The 15,846-nt window shown below is 41.9% G+C and overlaps 1 protein-coding gene across 1 annotated transcript in view; it reads right to left on the bottom strand.

Annotated features, from left to right (window-relative positions):
- The window catches only part of LOC126183783 (phosphatase and actin regulator 2-like), a 284,061-nt gene that overhangs the window by 209,059 nt on the left and 59,156 nt on the right, over positions 1 to 15,846 (bottom strand). The window lies entirely within an intron of this gene.

Raw genomic sequence — 15,846 nt, 5'->3', positions numbered from 1 at the left:
GAAACAGAAAAGTAAACGCCAGGGAGCAGAAGATATAAGGCCGATGGGGTCGAAGCCCATACTTTTATAAGAGGTGCAGGAAAAGCAGCAGAGAAACCCGATGACAATCTTCTCATCAGGTAAACGGAACAGAGAAAAACGCACGGCATATTAAACACCAACCAATGTAGCCGATGAAATGGTCCTCAGGTCAAATGAACAAAAAAGGAGCTCTTTATTAAAAGCAAAATGTCCGGTCGGTAGAGGGAAATTAGCGAGGCTACACTCTGACGGGTAGCCAAGAATCGGATAATTCAGTGTTTGTAACCACTTTTTAGTACTCACATACATGTTTTACGGGAATATCACAGTGAGCCCAAACCAGGATGCCTAATATTGGTTAAAACCAGAAGTTTTATTAAAGATGGTTAGAAATTATTGTCCCATCGGTATCACTGTTATCAATAACATAGCAGTAAATTGGATTGTATACAAGTGGCAAAGAAATCGTGGTTAACCAGAAGTTTTATTAAACATAGTTAGAAATTATTGTCCCATCGGTATCAATGTTATCAATAGCATAGCACTAAATTGGAATGTATACAAGTGGCAAAGAAATCGTTGTCTAACTGAAGGAATGAAACACCGGAACTCTACATCTACACTTGTACGCTGCTAACCAGAGTGAAGTTCACGATAGAGTACGTCCTATTGTATGACGTATTTGTGTTTCTTCCCGTTCCATTCGCGAATGAGAGTGAGAAAAATGACTGTTTAAATGCATTCTGTGCGTGCTGGACGCAGTATAACCTTGTCTGCAGGGTCCCTACGGTAGAAACACTTACGAGGCTGTAGTAAATTCCTAGATTTCCCATTTTTAAGTCTGATTCTTGAAACTTTGCGTCCAGGTTTTCTCAGGGTAGTTTACGTCTATCTTGAAGCCTCTTCCAGTTCAGTTTCTTCACGATTTCCATGAATAATCCAGCGCGTCAATCAGACCTGACCCCGCTCGAGCTCCCTTTCTTTGTACAGGCCTAGTACTCTCTGTGAGACCTGTTTCAGCTGGGTGCAACACACTTCAACATTATTCTAGAACTGGTAGCACCATTCGCAGTATCCAGCCAATGAAATGAAGTTTCTTCTTTATTTACTTACGATTGAGTCTATGGGAGTATTCCATTTAGCATGCCCACAAGCAGCTACACACAGGTATTTGTATGAATTGATAGTTTTCTGTCGTGATTCATTAATACTGTAGTCATAGGATACTACGTTTTTTCGATTTGTGAGGAGCACAAATTCGTCATTTCTGACTACTTGAAGTATGTTTCCTCAACTTGGAAATTATATCAAGATCGAACTTGATATTTGTGCAGCTTTTTTTTAAAAAAAATCTGAAATTACTATTAGTATTGTCTGCCACGTCGCTAATATGTGCCGGCCGAGGTGGCCGAGCGGTTCTAGGCGCTTCAGTCTGGAACCGCGCGACCGCTACTGTCGCAGGCTCGAATCCTGCCTCGGGCATGGATGTGTGTGATGTCCTTAGGTTAGTTAGGTTTAAGTAGTTCTAAGTTCTAGGGGACTGATGACCTCAGATGTTAAGTCCCATAGCGCTCAGAGCCGTTTGAACCATTTTTCGTTAATATGTCTGAGGCGCCTTGCCATTGTTCCCGCGGCTCCCGCCATCGGAGGTTCGAGTCCTCCCTCGGGCATGTGTGTGTGTGTGGGGGGGGGGGGGGGGGTCCTTAGCGTAAGTTAGTTAAGTATTGTGTAAGCCTAGGGACCGACGACATCAGCAGTTTGGTCCCATAGGAACTTACCACCAATTACGTATCATTAGCAAGCGTCCCAACACACTTGCCTGGTTATATGAATGACACCACAGACACCACACAGTCATATACAACTGATTCACCTCGATGGGTAATCTATCCACAATCTTCAGTGCGGATGCATATTTTGTTCGACATCCAGCGGGAATCTAAAAATTAGCCAGCACGGAGGACATGGACGGGGCTTAAGATAGGCGGCGCCACGTGGCTGTGAGAGTCTGCCATGGAATGCACCGAGAATAGTCCCTGCATTTGCGTTGAACACTGTGTCCTGATGGCGCCGTTGTTAACTGCCTAGTAAGCAGGAGATCCCGATTTCGCGTCCCGATCCAGCTGACATTTTCACTCGTCGCCGCTGATTCTGCATAAAGTCCCTATGCAGCTGATATCAGTTCCTTCCCTTTCGTTTGCTTTTCTTTCTACCCCCTCCACCTTCAATTTAGACTTGCTTGGGGAATGAGGGTACTTCAAAAAGTACGTTATACATGCCGTCACGCGCGAAGATCACTGGCGCAACAAGAGTGACGCATTGTACTCTCTTTAGGCGCGTGTGATCTACGTTATATTGCGGTTACAATATGGGTTAACACAGTCACAAGTTCTGTACGGAATCTGATAGGTGTTCCACTGGGCCCTGCAAGCTGCTATATGTCAACAACGCTGACACTAATATTTGTATCACTCATCCTTTCAGTGGTGCGAGAATTAAATTTGGACATTTCTCCTGCATCTCCCTTCGAACAAAAGCACTCGTCAGACTTACCGGAAGCAAGCATAACCTAAATCAGACCCGTCGCCTAGAAAGAGTGTCATTACATTTTCGCTTCAGGAAGAACACACGTACTTCATTTGACATGGTAAATGACATTTTTATTGTATAATTTCAAGTCCGTGAAATACCAAAAATAGTTTTGGGTTCGTCGTTTACTGTATTCGAGGCTATTAAGGAAAATACGTAATAACTTACAGTGTGAAGTGCGAGACGTGATTTCAATTTTATTTATCTTAATGTGAGAGAGAATGGTTCAAATGGCTCTGAGCACTATTGGACTTAACTGCTTAGGTCATCAGTCCCCTAGAACTTAGAACTAGTTAAGGGGCTCCGGAAAGGCTCAAAATCATGAAAAGTTCAATTTTTACTTTTTTGCGTTTTCTGAATCTGCAGACTATTACCGTTTAATAGATATATAATTTATTCAATTCCGAAGACTATAACTATTTTTAAATTTTTTTTGAAATGTGTTCTACATGGGCTTGACCCACTGTGGCGCTCTTAAACTGCTGTCAAATGGTGTTATTATTAACGTCCGTGTTCATCAGGTACATTTTAGTGATGTGAGATAAAGTATGTGTTGTGGCTAACCTGTGATGGTTCAATATATATCGCTGGTGTGATTGTCGATTGTTTCATGTTTATTTACTCTGTCGTTATCTCGAAAATATTCGTAATTAATTCTGTTTGTTGAGTCTCTGTTTTGTTGAAGTATAATAATGAGTAAAAGTAAAGTTATTAGAAATCCTCTGAAGGCTTTTAAGAAAAGGAGAAATGTTGGAAAGCCAAAGGTATGTGTATTACTGTAAATAATAACATTCTAACATGGTACGAGCGATGCTTGCTTTAGACAAGGAACGCCTTCGGGCTGCAGACAGGGCTGTAAAGAGTCTAGAAATACAAGCAAGAGCAAACAGGAGGAGGAACAAGAGGAAGCTGGAGGAGGAGTTTGCAGAGAATGAAGATAATCCATCCTATGGACCTGGAATGCACTAAAAAGTTAATCCAATCTTTGTCGCTCGATTCCCAAAACTTTTATTTTCTCATACTAATTACATGTTTTCTAAGGGTCTTCCAAACATATTTGTTTCAAACTTTCAGTAAATGTTACACAGTACCTTCTGCATAATTTAACACAGCCTTTTTCCAAAAAACTGTATATTTTTGAATATATAAATAAAAAATTGCAAAAAAATGTTGTGAATTTTCATTACAATTGAAAAAAAAATCATCTTTAATAACTGAACTAAAATTTTGTAAAATCCCTGTGTTAAGTTGTAGCCCATATTCCAATAAATAATCTGTAACAAGTTCAACTTCCTACCTCAAATACTTTGTGAGGAAAGATGTAATTTATAAGCGTTATTTTAACATTGCAAGTATAGGGCGTTCCGGAGCCCCTTAAACCTAACTAACCTAAGGACAGCACACACATCCATGCCCGAGGCAGGATTCGAACCTCCGACTGTAGCGGTCGCGCGGTTCCAGACTGTAGCGCCTAGAACCGCTCGGCCACCCCAGCCGGCAATGTGAGAGACGATTGATTTCAATACTTTCTATGAACTTCATCACATGAAGATCGCTGAATGGTTGTCAGCCCAAATATAGTGGCAGGACGTCGACATCATCCGGCTTCCATCCTGAAACTTCACGGAATACTCATTACCTCGCGAAAACTTCAAGAATCACAGAATATGTCTTTTGATCTCTCTGTTCTATGTCTAAGCAAGCGCTCACCAAGAGACTTTGCTTTTTAAAAAAGTAGTCGCCGACAAAGAAGTTAGTGAAACCTTCAAAGAAATGATTACGTTTAATATAGTTACGATAAAAATGAAGACTGAACGAAAGACCGACGATGGTATACAGTAGAGTCCCCTACTCCGAAAATCTGCTTATTCCGAGCAGAGATCAGAAATAATACAGTTTTCTTAACTTAAAAACCGGAGTAATTAAAAAGACTTTCGTGAAAAACGTACGTTTATAATCATACAAAGAATTTAAATAGAGACATATATGGAGCCTAAGCTTAGTTAAAACGCCTAAAACCATACTGGAATGAAAGCTGGTTACTTACAGTATAGTGCATACAGTACATTTCGGCTTCATTTATACAATTCTGTAGAATCATTTTTAATCACTACTAAACACACACTTAAGAAGTAAAGTCAGTCATGTTTTCTGAGGAAGAGCACTCAATCGACTTGAGGCTGCAATGTTCCGTCATCGCCGCATCACTTGGTGTTGATTATGCATGCTGTTCGACGTAACGTGTGTGTGAGCGATATGAGTTCAGTATGAGCGTTCACCTCCTCTTCGCTTTCCTCCGAGTCGATCTGAGCTGATGAGCCCTGCACCACAGCTACGATGCCTGCGTCTCCGAACTCCTGGTGGCCATTGTCATCACCAGCAGTCCACTCCTCAGCACAACTTTCTTCTGTGTCTTCGCAGCCAGGGATCTTCTTGACTGATGGAAGAAGGTGATAGCCTTTCACTGGTGTAAAGCTGTTTCAACAAATTCTAATGTAAGCCAAAGATTTTTCCACAATTTTTGTAATGTGGCTTTAGCGGTGTTACCCCATGCTTCAGCAAACCAGTAAATCACATCTTTTATTGTAATTTTCCTTAGTTTTTGCAGGACTGCGATTTCGTTTACACCCTCTTCAAGTAAGGTGCGAAGCAGCATTTTTCTGTATTTTTGTTTAATGGCCTGCAACACACCCTGGTCCATAGGCTGAAGAATTGAAGTTACATTCGCCGCAGAAAAGCTGCTTCCATGTCTCCATAAACAAATTTCGCTTCCTCTGGGTGGGACGGAACATTATCTGTAAACAGCAGAGCACTATTACGCAATTTAAGGACAAATAGGTGCTTGAATCATCCCTTGAACAAATCGCTTTCCACCAAACAATTTTTTATTCTCGTAATACGCAGGAAGTGAGATGATGTTCTTGAACGCTCCTGTTTTCGCCGATTTGCTTGTGACCACCAGCAGAAGTTTGTTTGTTGCCGAGGTGTTGCAGCAAGCTAAGGCAGTTACACGTTGTTTGCCCATTTTAAACGCTAGGGCAGATTTCTCTACTTGCGAAGCAAACCTTTTGGTAGGCAAGGCCTTAAAATTCAGTCCGGTTTCGTCCGCGTTGTAAACTTGCTGCGACGACGACAGGTTCCGAGAAGAAACAAGGTCTTTAAATTCTTTTAGGTAATTGGCAGCTGCTTTTTCGTCAGCTGACAGCTTCTCCCCAGCAATCGTGAGCTGTCTAATTCCGTGTCTTTTCTTCCAACGATCCACAAAACCACAGCTAACTGAAAATGATGGGGGTCACCATTCATACGCTCGTTCAGTTGAAGCACCTTTTCTTTTGGCAAATGAGCGGAAATGGGATTTATTTTCTGTCTTTCTGGAGTGAACCACAAGAATAAGGCCTACTCCAGTTTTTCATATGAAGAGATAGTCGTTTTTTGTAGCTTTTCAAGAGTTATTTCACTTGAAGCAAACAAACTGCTCAATTTTAAAGCGTTTTCTTTTTCCTGTCACTAATCGTTGCTTTTCCAACGCCATATTCGAGTGATAATTTAGTAGCACTTTCTTCCTTGTCCAGTCTTTTTAACGCTTCCCATTTTTTTTTTAAAAAAAGTACACGAAGAAGACTTCGCTTACTTGCCATGTTTAATGTTTAACAGCTGAAGTCAAGAGCTACGAACATAAATAAAAAAAAGGCACACTCACGAAACAAAGCTTACCAATAAATTTGCAATAGTGTGTTTGGAACGCGAAAGGGAGAGGGATAGGTAGGGCGTCTATGCCATGAGTCGTCGAAGGTCACTAGTAGATGCCCCCGCACTTAATTTACGCTTTAACAAGTCAATACGTTGGCATTATACATGAAACCCGCATATTCCGAATTCCCGGTAAACCGAACAGCATTCGGTCCGATTTAGTTGGAACAGCGGGACCCTATTATCTTTAGAAATAAGATCAAAATACTTTATTTGCAAGAATAATTTCATATTTCGTCCTTCGTTCACAACAGAGATGATAAAGACATAGAAGTCAGCACAAAATAGGCACACTTCGTACAATGGAGAGTGAAAGGAAGAGCTGCAGGGGAGGTAAAGAGACAAAAAAACATGGGTTAGGAGCTGTTCCCACTTGACCCGCCTAATTATGTTTCGGGCCCGAAATTATGATTTAACGTCCGTCGACGACGGGGTCAAACAATCGACGCTCAAGCTTGGAGAAGAAACGGAATTCGGCCGTGTCTTTCCCAAAGGAACCGCTTTGGAATTTACTTTGACAGATTTATGGATACTACGCAAAGCCCTTAAACTGGATGGCCGGACGGAGTTTCGAAGTACCATCCCCACGAGTGTGCCATTTCGCTGTGTTTACGGACTCCGATTTCCCTCTTTACGTCCTCTAGCGTTCAACGGCTGCGAAATGAGAGGCAGCAGGAGGACGAGTAAAAGTCGATTCACGGTGGGTGGCAACGGAACGTAATGGCAGGCAACGTCACTGTCAAACGGCGGAGTGTTCGCACTAGCTGGAACGTCAACAGAACGTCACTTCGCTCTGGTCGAGGCCTACGACATAGACAGGCCGCGGCGCATATACAGGGTCATCAAAAAGTCAGTATAAATTTGAAAACACAATAAACCACGGAATAATGTAGATAGGGAGGTAAAAAAAAAAACGAAGTTCACAAAATGTCCGACAGATGGCGCTGGACAGCAAATCTGCTACCACGACGGGTGAGAGGTTCGCCGATATGTTACACAATCGCATCATCCCCAGCCTGGCTGATAAACACCTGCTGGAACGTACGATGTTTATGCAGAATGGCGCTCCACCCCATATTGCTAGACGCGTGAAAGATCTCTTGGGCACGTCGTTTCGTGATGATAGTGTGTTCAGCCACCACTTTCTTCATGCTTGGCCCCCCAGGTCCCCAGACCTCAGTCCGTGCGATTATTGGCTTTGGGGTTACCTGAAGTCACAAGTGTATCGTGATCGACCGACAACTCTAGGGATGCTGAAAGACAACATCCGACGCCAATGCCTCACCATAACTCCGGACATGCTTTACAGCGCTGTTCACAACATTATTCCTCGGCTACAGAGCTATTGTTGAGGAATGGTGGTGGACATATTGAACATTTCCTGTAAAGAACATCATCTTTGCGTTGTCTTACTTTGTTATGCTAATTATTGCTATTCTGATCAGATGAAGCGCCATCTGTCGGACATCTTTTGAACGTTTGTATTTTTTTGGTTCTAATAAAACCCCATGTCATTCCAAGCATGTGTGTTAATTTGTAGCTCTCTATCTACATTATTCCATGATTTATTCAGTTTTCAAATTTATACTGACTTTTTGATCACCCGGTATCACGAAGGTAGGTCTGCGCTCGCTCGCTCAACTCAGCAGAGAAATTCTTGTCAGGCCATCCTGATTTGGTTTTCCGCGATTTACCAAAATCTCTCCAGCGGATGACTGATGAGGCCCTTAATTCGGCCATGGCGCATGATTTTCCCCCCATTCGTATCGAATGCGAATTAGTTTCCTGTTGCTAAACAGATCGGTATCGATGGCTCATGGAACTATAGTTTCCTTCCAACCTTTCTGCAATCTCGTATGTTAATCAATATTAACTTACTCTAAAAGTAACTGATACAGATGTTTATCTGATTGCGTACGAGTTATTAATAAGAGTAGTAGTAGTAGTAGTTGTTGTTGTTGTTGTTGTTGTTGTTGGCCGTAGTAGTATGGGGATAGTACTTAATGAACAAATGAACTAACTAAACGCGAACTGGACCTCATATTTATTGCGTTAAAAATATCGTTGGATAAATCATCGTGCTGTAATTAAAAGCGTTTTTCTATGTTAGCGGAATCTATTTTTTTAAACAAATTCCGCTCTGTTTAAAATACAGCATTTCCCTTCTTTTACTACTTACCCATTTATGTTTCGACACCGATAGGTCGCAGATCTTCTTTGGGTTTCGTTTATATTTCTGTAAAAATATCGGACTAATTTATGATTGCTTTTCTATTTACGTCCCTCAGCAGTAATTCATTTTTGGCTTATCGGGAGCGAATTTATTGCTTCAGCGAAATAATTTCTGCCTTTAGGCGTAAAATAGGAAACCAACCTAATGTTTGCACAATATTTTTACAGAAATAAAGACGAAGCACAAAGAAAATTACACCTAGGTGTCGATATATGGGCAAACAACGAGGAAACTAAGACTTTGCGTTTTGCAGAGGGCGAAGTTTACAAAAGACTGAATAGTCTGATAACTTACCGATATCAACATTGTGCAATTTTCACGGAACCTTTTTGTTGCGGCAAAATTACAAAGGAGAGATTTTCAAGCCGTACGAAGAAACCCATGATTGATTTTGCAACTAAGTGAACTCTACCTACGTTCCTCTACGGCACTGCACTATACCCTCCAATTCATACGGGCTTATGTTGTTTACTGACGAGTCACGACATAAACGTGTACCGGTAACCATGCCGGAGTTAAAATGAAAGACCGGTTTCCAGTAAATGATCGACTTTTAGCCCCTGTCCTCGGCACGCTGTCCGTCTAGCGAGCGGTATCTGAGGTCTGCACAGCCCGACGCGACGTATTGGACAGACTGCCTGCATTGGCTGGTAGCATGTGTGCTCTGGAAGACATCGATCTCTCGGGCCGTGATCGTCAGATACCTCAGGGCAGCGAGTGATTGGAAGGCCGCGTCCAATAACTCTGCGTCGGCGCTGCCCTTATTTGACTCCCCGCGGCTCTTCTCGGGGGCGACACGTGAAAGGTTCTGCTTGAGGGACCGTCGAACAAGTCTCGAGTTTTTGGTTCTGCGGTACACCAGATGTAATAAAAAATAAAGACTTGCCCCTACAAGCTTTCTTACGAAGCTACAGCTAAATTTTCGTTGTATCTGTTATGAACTCACTTCCTCTTCTACAGTGCTTCCTATTTCCCAGAGCGACTCAACCGTCACTACACACTTCGGTCGCCAGATAAATTTGCTGTAACTTTAATGTCCAAAGATATTCTGGACGATGATGTAAAAAATTACACATAACGACCAACAGCATATGCGTATGTTATCCATGCCCCACACAATACACGAACTGTGTAAACCTGCATTTTTCTTCTACATTATAGGTTTTGATTCCGGAGACATGTCGGACTACGCGAGGCACTAATGACCCTGCGATGTAGTAGGCTGGAGACTGGTAAACCCACATTTATAGCATTTGCATTTTTAGATAAAGCTTTTGACCATATTTACCGGGATATAGTTGTTGAATTTTTGAAGGTAACATGGATAAAATACAAAGAGCCAAATGTTATCTACAACTTGCACAGAACTCAGTTTGCAGTTATATGAGTAGAAGGAAATGAAAAGGAAGCAGTAATTGAGAACGCAGTGACGTAGTGCTACATACAGCCTGTCACAAATGTTATTCAGTCTGTACATTGAGCAAGCAGTAAAGGAAACAAAAGAAAAATTTGGAAAAGAAATTGAAGTTCAGGGATAAGAAACAAAACTTTGAGGTTTGTCAGTGGCATTTTAATTCTATAAGACATGCCAAACGACTTGGAAGATCGGCTGAACGGAATGGTTAGTGTCTGGAAAATATGTTATAAGATGTTCATTAACAAATGTGATGGGAAATTCGAATTAAATCAGGTGATGCATAGGGAAATAGATTAGGAAAGCTGTAGATGAGCAAAACAAGTAAGTAACTAATGATGGCTGAAGATGGGAGAATATAAAAAATGCAGACTGACAACAGCAAAAAAAGCATTTCAGAAAAAGAGAAATTCGTTAACATCGAACATAAGTTTAAGTCTTAGGAAATCTTTTCTGGAAGTATTTGAATGGAAGTGAAACATGGATGACAAACAGTTCAGACAAGAAGAGAACAGAAGTTTTGAAATGTGGTGTTACAAAAGAATACTGAAGATTAAATGCAAAGATCGAAAAACAAATGAAGAGATACTGCATCGATTTGACGAAAAAAATTGAGGCATAAGTGGAATAAAAGAAGGGGTCGGTTGATAGGATACATCGTGAGGCGTCAAGGAATCGAAAGACGTGTGGGGGGTAAAAATTGTAGAGCGACACCAAGGACTGAGTTCAGTAGGCAGGTTGAGATGGATGTCGGGTGCAGCAGTTATGCAGAGAGGAAAAGGCTTCCACAGAACAGACAGAGAGCAATATCAAACCAGTTTTAGAACTGGAAACGGCAGCAGAAAGGCTACACACTGAGGACCATAATCCGTGCAGAGCCATAAACTGATGTCGGAAACCAGCAACATGCCATGCGAAGCTTTCAGTCATTAAAACAGAAAGCAGATTGGTTCTCCGTCTGCCTTTTGCCGGAAGCCTGTGTTTCATGTCCTGTACCACCGGAGGATGCAAAATCTCTCTCACCCTTGCTAATAAAAACTATGCAGTAAGCTGTTCTGTAGATCTCGTGCAGATTACACCATGTTATCTATCAATGCAATGTAAAACAAAACAAAAACAATAATCATTCGGGCAGCCCCTGGGGGTTCCTGCAGTGCACTGTAATGCAACATACTGTGTATAGGCACGAAGTTTTATTTAATAGAACTGATGGTCTATCTTGAGCAAATAAATTACCTCTTATTCTTGAGACAAGTAACGTTGTGCCCCAAGCACAAACTTTATTCGATAAGAAATAGTATTACATTAAAAGGTGGAAATTCGTATTGTAATATTTCCCATCTCCAGCAGAATGCAACAAACATCAAACACTTTGGATTTTAGATATAAATGTTCATCATTCATGCACTACTCAGTTATCATCGGCAAGAAATAATTACCATCGAAGTATGTTTTACTTATCTCTCCCTTTTCCTTCGTGGACGTTGTCTAAGGTCGGGTTTGTTATGTCAGTACTGAAACACACTTCTTGGCCTTTTTCGTCATTTAACAACATCAGATTTGCTGTTAGACAAACATTTTCGGTAGCGTGGAACAGTATCCTAACAGTTAGGAAGCTGAACAGACACTCAGAAGTTGCGCGCCCCATCCATATTTATAATCTCGCATTCCCCTATGAATTTTCCCGATACCAACTTTTTAATTACGGTATTTTTATAATTTCCACACAAATGTTGACAAAAGTACACATTTTTAGAAACCTAACAATTAACTTACAAGAATACAGTATTGATTGTTCAAATAATATTCAATTTTACAAAAAGAGTACTATAGAACACAGACGTTTCTCAGTAGCAAATTTTCAAACAAATTATTCTGCGAAATGAAAAGTGTTCCCTCAAAAGCGTAGGAAAAGGATGTTTTAACTGAGATAAGTAAAGGTAAATAAAATGATTCTCCTCTGTTTGGAAATTTTAGGCATCACATACTTTGCAGGTATCTTAATTTTATTATATTTTCTTAAGCAATATGTTTTTAATAAAATTAACTATACTATTATATACAGGAGACTGATAACGGAATAGTGAACAAAAAAAGTTTAATGTGAAACAACTTCAACAAAATTTCCACAATTTCTGGAACATACTGATTACACAATTCATATTTTTAGACAACGTAAAAGCAATATAAAATGTTATTAGGATTGTTAGTACCACCGTTTGTCTCTTATTACTTCCCTCATTTTAAAATAAAATGATGTGCCGAACCTTTGTTCCTATATGTTAAACATACGTAACTCAGAACAAATTTTTTATTAGCTACAACACATGCTAAATAAAATAATTACTTAATACGTGCTCACATGTGTCGCATAATTTTGATATAAGTTAGTATAGATGAACAACACTATAAACTAATACACTAACGGAAATCCCCCCCCCCCAGTTACATTTCAGCATCCATCCTCTGCAATTCCCCAAATGAGTGTAGGAAAACTAACTATAAATGCACTTATGTACAAGTGAGTAACTAAAGCACATCGCGCTTCGGACTGCTGGTGAAAGATACGCCGCCTCCGAGACCCATGAGAGTAACAGTGCACTTAAACCTGGCGCTTTCTCTGCCGAGGAGAAAAGAGCTATAGAGCCAGGATTACCTTGTTATGCCTTTAACCCTTCCCCGGAGGAAATCCCGGCTAGGTTTTCGGGCATAATTTCTGTGGATTTATAACTTTCGAAATCCTCTGAGGAAAGTAAGTCGGCCTCCTCCACGGGAGTATTTTAGAGGCTGCAATTGGAGTAAAGCAGCGCAGAACTTGGCATAGCTCAGGGAGGAAGCTTGCAATTGGAAGCGAGAAACATAGCATAGCAATAACGGTTCGTAAACGGCAACTGGCTACGCACAGTGCCTACTCAGGGTAAGGACAGGAGCAACTTATCAATACAGACTCAAGAAAAAGCACGGGACCAACATGTATCTGAGCCTTCTGACCTAAAAGCCAAGGTCATTTGTGTCCTGATCCGACATCGTAATTCCATAGCACGTGAAAAGTAAACTGGTGCACTCAGCCACCCTACCGAAACTCGACTGTTGCGACGTAATCCGACACGGCACGAGTAGTGAGAGAGGTTCTTCATACGGCCAGTTAAGTGACTACCACATATTGTAGTTGCTTCACTGGCACCTCATTTCACATGCGCATCTGTATCTCACAACAGAGATTGAGTGCCTGTCGGCTCTTAATACCACGAAGGAAAAAGAATCGCGACACCAAGGAGGAGTTGTGCGAAATGAACGAAAGTTGGTAGGCGTGTTTCTGCATCTGAAAGACGATGTCTCTTCACATTGCGCGCCAGTCGCACAAGAGTTGCGCTAGTAGCGCCACTATGCGGACGCAAATCAGGTTTGCTTCAAAAACACGCTGCAACGGTTGTGAGCGTTAGTTACCTTTGAGATTGGAAGGGCTGAGTTGATGTTAGTCTAGAATGCCTTTAACTCGACAAAGACGCCATTATCAGCACCTCGTCGAGTTTGAACAAGGTCGCGTAATAGGATGCGAGAAGCTGGATGTTTCTTCCGCAATATTGGAGAAAGACTTGGCAGAGAAGTAGCCACTGTACACGACTGCCGGCAGCGAAAGTCATGATAATGTTCGGTCGTAAGAAGACCAGGATCCGGACGGTCACGTGGCATTATGACGGACGACCACTGTGTTTGGTGTATGGCTCTGCCGTATCGCACTGCGCCTGCAGCAGCAATTTCAGCAGCAGCTGGGACAACAGTGACACAACAAACTGTTACAGATCGGTTACTTCAAAGACAGCTCCGAGGCAGACGCCCTGAAGCGTGCATTCCAGTGACTCCAAATCACCGCCATTTGCGACATCACTAGTGTCTAGCGAGAGCTCGTTGGAGGGCTGCGTGCAAGTTCTGTTGTGTTTTTTCGATGAAAGTCAGTGATGGCCATGTGTTGGTTAGGAACAGGCCAGTTAAGGACCTGCAACCAACCTGTCTGCGTATCAGGCACGCTGTACGTATGGCTGGAGCTATGGTCTGGGGTACGATTTCGTATAAGAGCAGGAGTACTCTCCTGGTTATCCCACGTACCTTAACTGCAAATTTGTTGTGTCAGTCTGGTCATCGACCTGATGTGCTGCCATTCGTGAACAGCATTCCAGCGGGTGTTTTCCAACTGGATAACGCTCGCCCACATACCGCTGTTGTAACGCGTTGCCTTGGGCGGCTCGATCACCAGACCTGTCTCAAATCGAGAACTTATGACACACAAGGGATGACAACCCCTGTGTCATCTACAACCGACATTAACTGTCCCTGCACTGGCCGACCAAGTGCAACAGGAATGGTTATCCATCCTACCCGTTCAACACAGTGAATGCACGTTTGCGTGTTTGCGTTCAGCATTCTGGCGGCTACGCCGCTTATCAGTGTACCAGCATTTCACATTCGTAATGCCTTATCTCGCGCTTATATTAATCTATGATCTTCTAATGTTAATCACACAAACATGTTCCCGAAATATCATCAGTCTACATTAATTATTTTGTAGTGTTGCGATTTTTTTCTGTCAGTGTATTTGAAATACAAAATATCACGCATCTAGCGCCCAAACTGTGTCGATCCATAAAACAAAAATATTCGCAAACTCTGTCTCTGTTCCTGGAACAAGCTGCCCTCCACTCTGTGCACAGTTCAATGCCCTGTTGCTTTTAAGAAGTACCTAGAGCACTTTCTTGCGTCACTTTCTCAACGTTTCGACAAAAATTACTGTGTATGGCCAGTTTTCACTCTCTCAACTAGTAAAGCAAATCCTCCAATCTTCCCCCATTTCAGCTCCTAGCGCCCTAAATCACTAATCATCTCACCATAATCATTTCCCACTCGCGCTTCTTGCTCTCTTCATTTTTGTCAGCAGTCACGCTACTTTCTTTTCCCATATCTTCATTGGCTTTGATCACGTCTCTCTCTCTCTCTCTCTCTCTCTCTCTCTCTCTCTCTCTCTCTCTCTCTCCTTCCCTTTAGTCCTTTCATGCCCATTGCTACTAGTCATCATAGTTTAAAACTACCTTCATGAACGAATGTAAATTGTTTTTATTCCTTTTTCTATTTCTGTACCATATTTATTACTAAATCTTTAGGCTGTACGGTACATGTATCATATAATATGCTTCTCGTAATGAATGTAATGCAAAATAAGTAGAATGCCCTGTTAGATGGAAGAGAGGGCCTCAATAAATCTGCATCTATACTCTGCGAATCACTGGAGAATGTACTCTACCACATCTTACAGTTTATCCCGTTCCAATTACAAATTTAGCATGCAATAATGACTGAGGTACGCCCCTGGGCGAGTTGTTACCTGCATAATGTTATCTGTACGGGAGAGATACATAGAGGACTAAGGAGGTTATTGTGTCTTCCATCCAATGACGCCCGTTAAGATTTTTCAATATTTCTGTCACGACTCAGTCTCCCCCCCCCCCCCCACACACCCTTTGATTCGTCAAAATGGCTCTGAGCACTATGCGACTTAACTTCTGAGGTCATCAGTCGCCTTGAACTTAGAACTAATTAAACCTAACTAACCTAAGGACATCACACACATCCATGCCCGAGGCAGGATTCGAACCTGCGACCGTAGCGGTCGCTCGGTTCCAGACTGCAGCGCCTAGAACCGCACGGCCACTCCGGCCGGCTTTGATTCGTCGAACACAGTTAAATAATTCTGTGAGTATCCATACTGCCCTTTAAACATCCTGCCAGATTAAAACTGTGTGCAGAACAGAGACCCAAAATCGGAACCATTGTCTTTCGTTGGCAA

The sequence above is a fragment of the Schistocerca cancellata genome, chromosome 1 (assembly GCF_023864275.1).
Source record: "Schistocerca cancellata isolate TAMUIC-IGC-003103 chromosome 1, iqSchCanc2.1, whole genome shotgun sequence".
Taxonomy (NCBI): domain Eukaryota; kingdom Metazoa; phylum Arthropoda; class Insecta; order Orthoptera; family Acrididae; genus Schistocerca; species Schistocerca cancellata.
Note: the sequence above shows the minus strand (reverse complement) of the source record. Positions and strands in the feature narration are given on the sequence as shown.